At 43.1% G+C, this 8642-nt stretch overlaps 1 protein-coding gene across 3 annotated transcripts in view; it reads left to right on the top strand.

Moving 5' to 3' along the window:
- LOC109376465 (microtubule-associated tumor suppressor candidate 2-like) overlaps positions 1–8642 on the top strand; it is a 355658-nt gene that overhangs the window by 25646 nt on the left and 321370 nt on the right. For all 3 annotated transcript variants that reach the window (XM_019632394.1, XM_019632395.1, XM_019632396.1), the window contains exon 2: positions 765–837. The gene's annotated coding sequence lies outside the window, so the exon portion shown is untranslated. The remainder of the gene's footprint in view (positions 1–764; positions 838–8642) is intronic.

Consider the following 8642-nt stretch of genomic DNA (forward strand, 5'->3'; position numbering starts at 1 on the left):
AATTGTCATTTTTGTAGGTAAAAGATGGTTGGGTATCAGCAATTTTCTATGACTCAATTTAATAATAGCAGGTTTTCTGTGGTATCTCTTGCAGTAGCATTTGGGAGGAATTCATTTGGGAGGAATTCTACCACCTAGCAACTAATCTTCTTGCTGGACAATTTAGAAAGGAAAGTAATTTTTGCTGATTTTATTTTGAAATACAACTTTATTAAGGATTTATTTAGTATTAATATTGTTAATATTGTAGGATTCATGGTTCCTCTGGCTTTTAATTTCTTCTGAATTAGAAGAAAATAAGAAGCACAGAATATAAATTTGGTGCAATTTAGGAAAATTAAGATCTACAAAATGGGCATGATTATTTATGTATCAGAGGTATTCTTCCCCTGACAAAAGCCAAGTCTTAAGTCCTTAAGATACTTCATTTATATGGTGTATTTAAGAATCAGTTTTCAGATCATTAATGACTTGAGGGATTAAAACAGAAAATTGAAGTCATGTAATCCATTGAGGTTTAATCTGAAAATAAGATTAAGTATCTCTAAAACCCTAGACACAGTCAATGGAAAAATGGTGAGTTACAAAACAACTCCAATTATGAAGAGTTTATTTGTGGTACAATTACTGCTTAGATTCAAGAATTCCTGAGCTTAACTTTAATTTTCAGTGAGAAGTAGTATCATAATGAAATTACTGTTTATGCTTTTCTGAATCTTCTCCCTTTCATCTAAATTTTTCTGTATCTTTTTTTTTTTTTTAAGGTTTCCACACCTGGATTGTCAACTGGAGCAAATTGTCACCAATGGCAGTAAAACTTGTTGTTTTGGGATTCAGGTGAGTGTATGTGGGCTTCTATTTGATTTATTATTCTGTTTGACTTGGGTCAGTAATTGCCTCTTAAATGTTGTGCAACACTTCCTGGTCCTCCAGGTAAATAGCTGGTGGTAAGTTTTTGTAAAGATTAGTCATGGAACAAGCAAATTAAAATTAAAATGAATTCTCATAGAAAAGTCTCATTTAATTTTGCTTTTTTTTAATGTAAGGAATATATTCAGACATTGATGGAGACTCAAGTTCAAACAACAAGTTTTGTTAAGGATTTTAAATTGGTGGAGTGTGTCTGTAATGGACATCTCTTTCTGAGTGGTAATTAATCTTCCACTGCGACAAAAGGTTATTGTGTTCCTGTTAACATGTGTTTAGTGATATCCATTGACAGAAATAGGACAAGAGGATGCAGTAGCATTAGGGACTTGCTCTGAGTAGAAGATGGTCTTGATAACTGAAGTTACTGAGAGAACAAGAGCATATTTTTTAGGGGGGGAGTGAGTGCGGTGTAAACAGAGTTTAGTAAACTAAGAGTAGAAGCTTTCATGAACAGCCAAGACCCCAGAAAGCTGAAAACATGTGCAGGAAGCTTTTCTGAGGGCTGTTGCTATCCCATACGGCATTTTGTGTGAATTAGACAAAGTCACCTCTTCCACAGACATTCAACTTCCATCTAATGGAAAATTGTCAAACTAGACTGAGTTTTAGAGCAAGACACTCTATTGCCATATGCTGGGAAATTGCAATTTAAATAAACTACCTACTTTAAATCATCAAAGTTGTAATAAAAATACAATTTTTAGAATAATAACGATGCTACTGATGTGATTGGTGTTCCCTGGACATGGCGGCCCTGCCCAGCTCAGTCTGAACCCCTGCCAGGCTGGCTTTGCTTTGCTTGGATTCAACACAGGACAGACTCGAAGGAAGGGAGGCTTTTTGTTATGTTCTGATCACAGGGGCAGAGAATAGAAACAATAGTTTGGGGTGCAGCTTTCATTGGACACTTGGAGTGCATGAAAGAAACGTTATCAGAGAGACAGTTGTGTCTGCAGGTTTGGAGGCCAGAAAGGATAGCCTGAGCTTTCTAGGGGTAAAAGTGGGAAAGTAAGCAAACCTAAACTAGGGGTTTATTTTAGGTTTTTTTTTTTTTAAAGATTTTATTAGGGAATTGGGGGAGGGGAACAGCCAAGTTGTTGTCCTTCAATCTTAGTTGTGGAGGGCACAGCAAGCTCAGCTCCAAGTCCAGTCGTGCCGCTCAGCTCAAGGTGCTGAGTTTAGTCTTAGTTGCGGGTGGGTGTAGCCACCATCCCATGCAGGAGTCGAACCGTCAGCTTTGTTGTTAAGAGTGCATGCTCTATCCCCTGAGCCACCTGGGTGCCAGCTCAGCTCAAGGTGCCGAGTTCAGTCTTTAGCTGTGGGCGGGCGTAGCCCACCATCTCGAACAGGCACCCTTGTCGTTAGGAGCATGTGCTCTCACCAGCTGAGCCATTGGCAGTTCAGCAGCAGCTCAGCTTGAGCACAGCTCACTGGCCCATGTGGGAATTGAACTGATGACCCTGTTGCTCAGAGCTCGCACTCTTGAGCAAGCTCTTAACCAACTGAGCCACTCGGCTGGCCCCTAAACTATATTTTAAACCCAATCGGGGACTGAGTTCCTGCAAGGTAGTGATCTTTTGTGTGTACTTCCAGATTCCCAATGCTACTAAAGTGGCTTTATTCTGTAGATCACCTCTGTGACGTCTGTGTTCTTGAAGACTATTTAAACTTGAGGTTTTTTTTTCCTCCAGTAAAAGAGAGTTACTTTCAAAATGTTAGTGTGTTCATAACCGATATCTCTTCCCTACCTGTAAATTTTTGTAATTAATCTAATGAGACAACTATTATGTTATTGTTAATGGGTCAATATTGATTGACACATACAGAGGAAGAGATATGTAGCAAAATTTTGGGGCCAGAGATAGGGCTGCAGGTGGAGAATATGACATGAGTGACATGTTATTGAGATTGAGGAACAGATATGGGAGAAAACAATTCAGGGGGGTAGGGGGTGGAAGTTGTGGGGTGATCAGGATGGTGGTGGCAGCTGAGGGTCTCTTGCCATGGTGGAGGGGTGGCAGCAGCTGCTGTGACACTGATGACTCATCTGAAGGGAGGAAATGGGAGATGGAAAAGCTGCCAGGCCACAGACACAAAATACATGGCCTAGGAAAAAGTGTTTGCTTCCTTGGGTGCTGACGACAGAATTGGTTAGAGGGAAATTTAGGGGGGCTCCTTGTTGTACAACACTAAGTTGGTTTTCTTATTGTACCATTGATCCATCCATTCATCCCATCTCCTGACTGTAAGAGTAACAGTAATGAGACACCAGCGAGGAGTTACAATTTTAGTGGACACTGATGTTTATTTCCCATACCCCTGCTCACAGCCCACATTTCTTGTGTGTGTGTGTGTGTGTGTGTGTGTGTGTGTGTGTGTGGTGGGGGGTTGATTCTCTGAACACAGAAGTAGAAGAACACATGATCAATTAAGAGAATCATTTATGTGATTTAGGGGAAAAGGTGAGTCCTCCCCTCCCCCAAACACACACACAATATACATAATCTATGTTTTGAAGAAAGAAATGATGTGTGTGCGTGCGTGTGTGTGTCATGCGCGTGCGTGTGTGTATGTGTGTGCGCGCACACACGTGTGTGCATGTGCACGTGTGCACGTGCGTGTGCATGTGTGTGTGCACGTGTGCATGTGTGCGTGCACACGCGCGTGTGTGCATGTGTGTGCGTGTGTATGTGTGTGCATATGTGTATGTGTGTGCGCATGCGCGTGTGTATGTGTGTGCATGCGTGTGCGTGTGCGCATGTGTGCGTGTGCGTGTGTGTGTGTGTGTGTAATGAGTTAAAGGGAGGGGCAGAGGAAAAGGGGAAGGAGGATTGGGGGCTTATGTGAGTCCGTTCCCCTCTGGATGATTGCTTAGCTGTCTGTTTCACTTTGTTTGCATATTATGTCTGATTTTTCTTTTCTTTGCCTTTGGAATACTGGGGAAAGAGTGAAAATATAAAGATGTCTTCGGTGTAATGTTTGGCACCTGTGATATTGAGCTAATGATTCTGTGTTCCATTTTTCCTTCTCAGGAGAGAGAATGACATTTGCTACTAGGAAATATTTGCAAAAACACTAGCTTAATAATGGTAAAATGAAACAGAATGACATTTAACAACAACTTAGCATTCTCACTGTCAGTAATCGTCATAATTTTTGGATTGAAATATTTTCTGACTATATAATCCAAATAGTTGTATTGATTATTTTTAATAAGAGATCCTTTGTGCTGATGGTGTAAAGATGTACTTATTCAGAGATTTAGCCATAAAGAGTACTTTTCAAAAAGGGAAGTGATTGGATTATCACCTTGTGGGGGTTGTTAGACAGGTGTATGTACCTAATGCATGATGGAGTGGCCTGACAGTGTGTCCGTGCTGATAATATCTGCCATGTAGTGAGTGTTTACGCACGTCAGGGCTGTGCTCAGCCGATCATATTCATCACCTCTTTGCTCCCTAAACACCCTGTGAGCTGGGTGCTGCCGTCACCCTCTTTTTTCAGCTCATAAGTGAAGGGTGGAGCTGCTGCTTGGAGCCAGCCATGCCCTTACCCATTAGGTGTTACTGCCCCTTTGGACACTGGACTCGATCCTTTCCCTTAAAAGTCTTGGTCATTTCTCGAATTCTATGTGTGTTAGATTAGCCGGCCTTATCCCCCGTAATCTGAAGCCTGGTGGCTTCCTTAACAGAACTGCTTTAAAATTGAGCAGATAATTTTGTCATTAGAGGGCACCAGTTGAACAAGGCCAGAGGAACCTGAGAAATAAATTTGTACCACAAGATAAGATGCACAGGCATTGTCGCTTACAATTTGTTTCCCAGAGACCTTAGAGATTTTTAAAGGACTATATGTGTTTGTTTGTTTGTTTCCACCAATGAAGGTCCTGTGATTCTGAAATATCGAAATGTCAAATAGGGCCAAAATAGCCTCAGATTTTGAGTATGTGAAGAAATTCAGCAGTGTGTGTGTGTCTTACATACTTTCTGCTTTAAAATTATCGTTGGGAGTAGATGAGAAGCACCAGCGTCTCAGGGAGGGTGAGGTTAATATTTCCCCCAAACCTTCTTTTCCTTGGGTGGAAAACATAGGAGAAAAAGAGGCCAAATGCATTGTGCTATTTAAATCCACAGATCCCAGAATTGTACGAAATCGGTTGCTGGGGGTGGAGTCGGGGGTGACAGGCAGAGACAATAAATGTCACAGAGATGATCCTGGCCAGACAATAGAAACCACACGGGCTTCTTTGTTGTCTGTTTTTAAATGGAGCCTAAGCTGACACAGTTTCCCACGCATTGCTCTCTCATCCTGGTGGCTGCATACTGTTACCTGGCCTCTCTAGCAAGGAATTAAACCTTAGTTCTGTTTGAGGAGAGGCCAGATTTTATTAAACTAGGTCACCGGGGCACACACACAGGGGCTGTCATCTTTGGTGATTAAAGGGGTACGCACACCAGTAGGCAAATGGAATGGCTTCAAGCCTGCTCTTCCAGGCAGATAGTGGGAGCTGCGAAATATTTGCACATGCCTCCCGCTAGTGATGAATTGCAGTGGGACTCCTGGAAAAGTTCCTGTGCTCCTCTTACTATGTCAGATGAGTTCATCGTATTTAAAATTATCACAGAAATTACAGAAGAATTAAAAATGAATGGGTTATTCAAATGCTTTATGAGTTACGGCTTCAACTTGCACATTTTTAGTACAATGTGGATTCGCCCCCATCCCCCCTCCTTTTAGAAACACTGAGAACCTGAGCTGACATCAGCTGCTTGGCAGGGGTTTCCCGGGGCAGAGGCTTGGGACTTTGTATAGAGACATCAGCTGGAGATTCAGTTCTATTGGGTTGTCGGAAAAGTCATGACGTATTTTTTCTGTTTTTCGTTGCAAAAATGCGTCGTGACTTTTCCGATAACCCAATAGTTCTTCTTTGGAAGGTTTCATTTTGTTCTGTCCCACAATAGGAGAATGAATTAAATGGCTTTTTAAAAGATGGCTTTTTAATACATGCTTTGGCCTGAAAAGTGTTTGTGTTTAATTTTTCATCGTATTTTTATAGTTATCGTTCATTGTACTTAGCATCGTGATTTTTTAAAATGCTGTGTGTGTGTTTACTGTTCAGCCGCTATGTTGGGGGTACTGCCCTGAGATGCTGGGACAGGCGGGGCTGGCCTCTGCAGCAGTTGTGTCGACCCGTGTGGTTTGGGATGCAGCCTGGCATGTGGAGGAGGGAAGTGTGGGTCTGCAGCATTTTCTAGTCTTGCTCCTATATGTCCAGCTCGTGACCCCAATGTAGGCTCCCTGAGGGCTGCAATCTGTCTGTTTATTCACTGCTGTTTCCCTGGCACCTCAACCCAGGAATGCCCTATACATGTTGGGCACTCCATGACTGTTTCTGAGGCAAGTTGCACATCACCCTTCTTTCTGCAGCAGACACACTGAGAGATCAAGGCATGACTGACTTCAGTGAAAACACTGGAAAGAAAATATCCTTTATTCATAGCAGACCACTTACTCAGGGGAGGCATGGGCTTTGCAAAACCATCCTTGATAAACTGGGTGCCTCTTTGTGCTTTGTTACATAGACAACTTGTTATCCTCATCACCCACGATGAGACAGGTCATCGGCAAGCCATGATGGTGTGGAACTTGGTGGCACTCTGGATCATGTCTCTGCTCCGGCTTTTTGCAACCTGTGACCTGACTTGCATTCCAGTTTCCTTACCTTAAAATGGGGCAGCACCTGTCCTGTGGGCTGTAAGGATCCATGAAATGACAGGGAGAACTCCCAATAATGTCATGGCACCCGGCTCTGAGGGGGTGTTGCTTCTCCCTTCCAAAAGGGCCACCTGGAAAGTCTCCTTTAAGAAGCTGATATTTCTAGACTTGTTAACTTATTATTTTTTTTACATATATACATTTAAAAAAACCCTCCTCCCTCAAAATAGGGTGCATTGAGAGTCCTGTGTGGGAGGAGGGCTGCTGGAGCTATGGCCTGGCACCAAGGAGGACGTCTGTGCGTTTACCTAACTGCACTGATCTGAACTAGTTGTGAACGAACCCACACTCTTAAATACGGAAGCCACATGAGAGGTGACCATGAAGCCACCAAGCCAGGGCAGCTTTGCTTTCAGAGTGTAATTTAAAGGAGTAGTAGTTCTCTGTAATAGCTGAAACACATGGAAGAATTACATTGGGAACACTTGGCTAATTATAAATTCTAAGATGTGTTTCCATTCACTCGAGCATTTTAACATCAGCCAAAATGTAGAGATACGCTTCTGGGACCATCGAAGCAAAAGCTGCATGTGTCCTTTATATATTTTAGCTCTGTTTTCTTTTTCTTTCTTTTCTTTAGAAGAAATTAAATTACCTGGGCAGGTTAAACTCCACAGACTATTATAAATGTACAAATAACATGCCACTTAGGGTGGGTTTTTAATAGACCGCTTGTCAGAAGAACTCAGGTTTTCTTCCACTTCATGCAGACTCAGTTCTTGTTATGCATTCAGAAAACAAAGCAACTTTCATTTATTAAGAAAACACACACTTAACAAAACCAATGAATTTTAATAGGAGAAGGATATGAGGACTCATTGTCTTCCTGAAAGGCAGACATGGTAACAGTGATGGTCTGTGTGCCCCTAGCTCCTACTGCGTTAGCAGCACCTGGTGTGTGATTCCTTCTTTACCGTATACTGTGGCTTTTCCTGAACACATGTCATCTCCTTATTTACTAGACACTGTCCTTCGATGGTAGCGTGATCTATGCCTCATTCTTTCCCAGCGTTATTTGACAAAGTGCCTTACATGTAATGGGGCTCTATAACTATTTGGTGAATGAGAAAGCACAGAGGGCTGGATTCACTGTTTGAGGGTCTCACCATTTGAGATGGGAATGGTGAGGGGTTCATGTCCTTCTTAGGTCCCAGTTGAGCCATTGCACTGTCCTGTGTTGAGGATGACAAGGGAAGCCCATCAGGAAATCACCTAAGGTAACTTTGCAAAGTAGGAATATATTGAAACAGGCATGAAACATGGCCAGTTTGGAGTTTCTGAAAATAAAGTCAGTGTCAATTGAATTTTTTGGTGGCACATTGGTTCGTTCTCCTTGTCAGATCTAGGGCAAAGGAGAAGGTGGGGATGAGGGTTTAACCCCTCTCAGAGGGAAGGTCAAGGGGGTTCAGGGGCTCTGAGAGGGAGGAAGGACAGTGAGTGGCCCCAAAGAGAAGGTGCAAGGACCCATGGCCAGGCACGAAGGAGCCGAGAGAGGTGTTCAGTGGGATATCAGGCCTAGATTAGATTCAACTGGACATTAAAGATAACTTTTGAGACTTTTAAGGCTTTTGTCACTGTCTTCTGTGTTGATTATTTGCATGGTGTCTTGTCTTTGCTCTGGAAAATATAAGGAGTTGCTAGGAGTCTGCAGGGTGGCTTTGCAGGGCGGGCCTCGTTTCCTCCCCTCCATGGTCTGATTCCTCCCTCCACACTGTCCAAGGAGACCAGGCAGCAGCCCTGAAGGTAGTGCTCCCTTGGGGTTATGCTTTCTAATGCCAGCTGGGTCTCGTATAGCTCCAGCATCCGGGCATCCATCGTCTGCAAAGCTCGGCCCCGGAGTGGGAGCGGAGGCAAAGCCTGGCAGGCCTGCTCACATGGCAGGGCCTGGCATTCACCTGGGCCTTCTGCCTCTGCCAGGCTTGGTCCTCCTGTGAGCT

The sequence above is a fragment of the Hipposideros armiger genome, unplaced genomic scaffold (assembly GCF_001890085.2).
Source record: "Hipposideros armiger isolate ML-2016 unplaced genomic scaffold, ASM189008v1 scaffold_1134, whole genome shotgun sequence".
Lineage (NCBI taxonomy): Eukaryota > Metazoa > Chordata > Mammalia > Chiroptera > Hipposideridae > Hipposideros > Hipposideros armiger.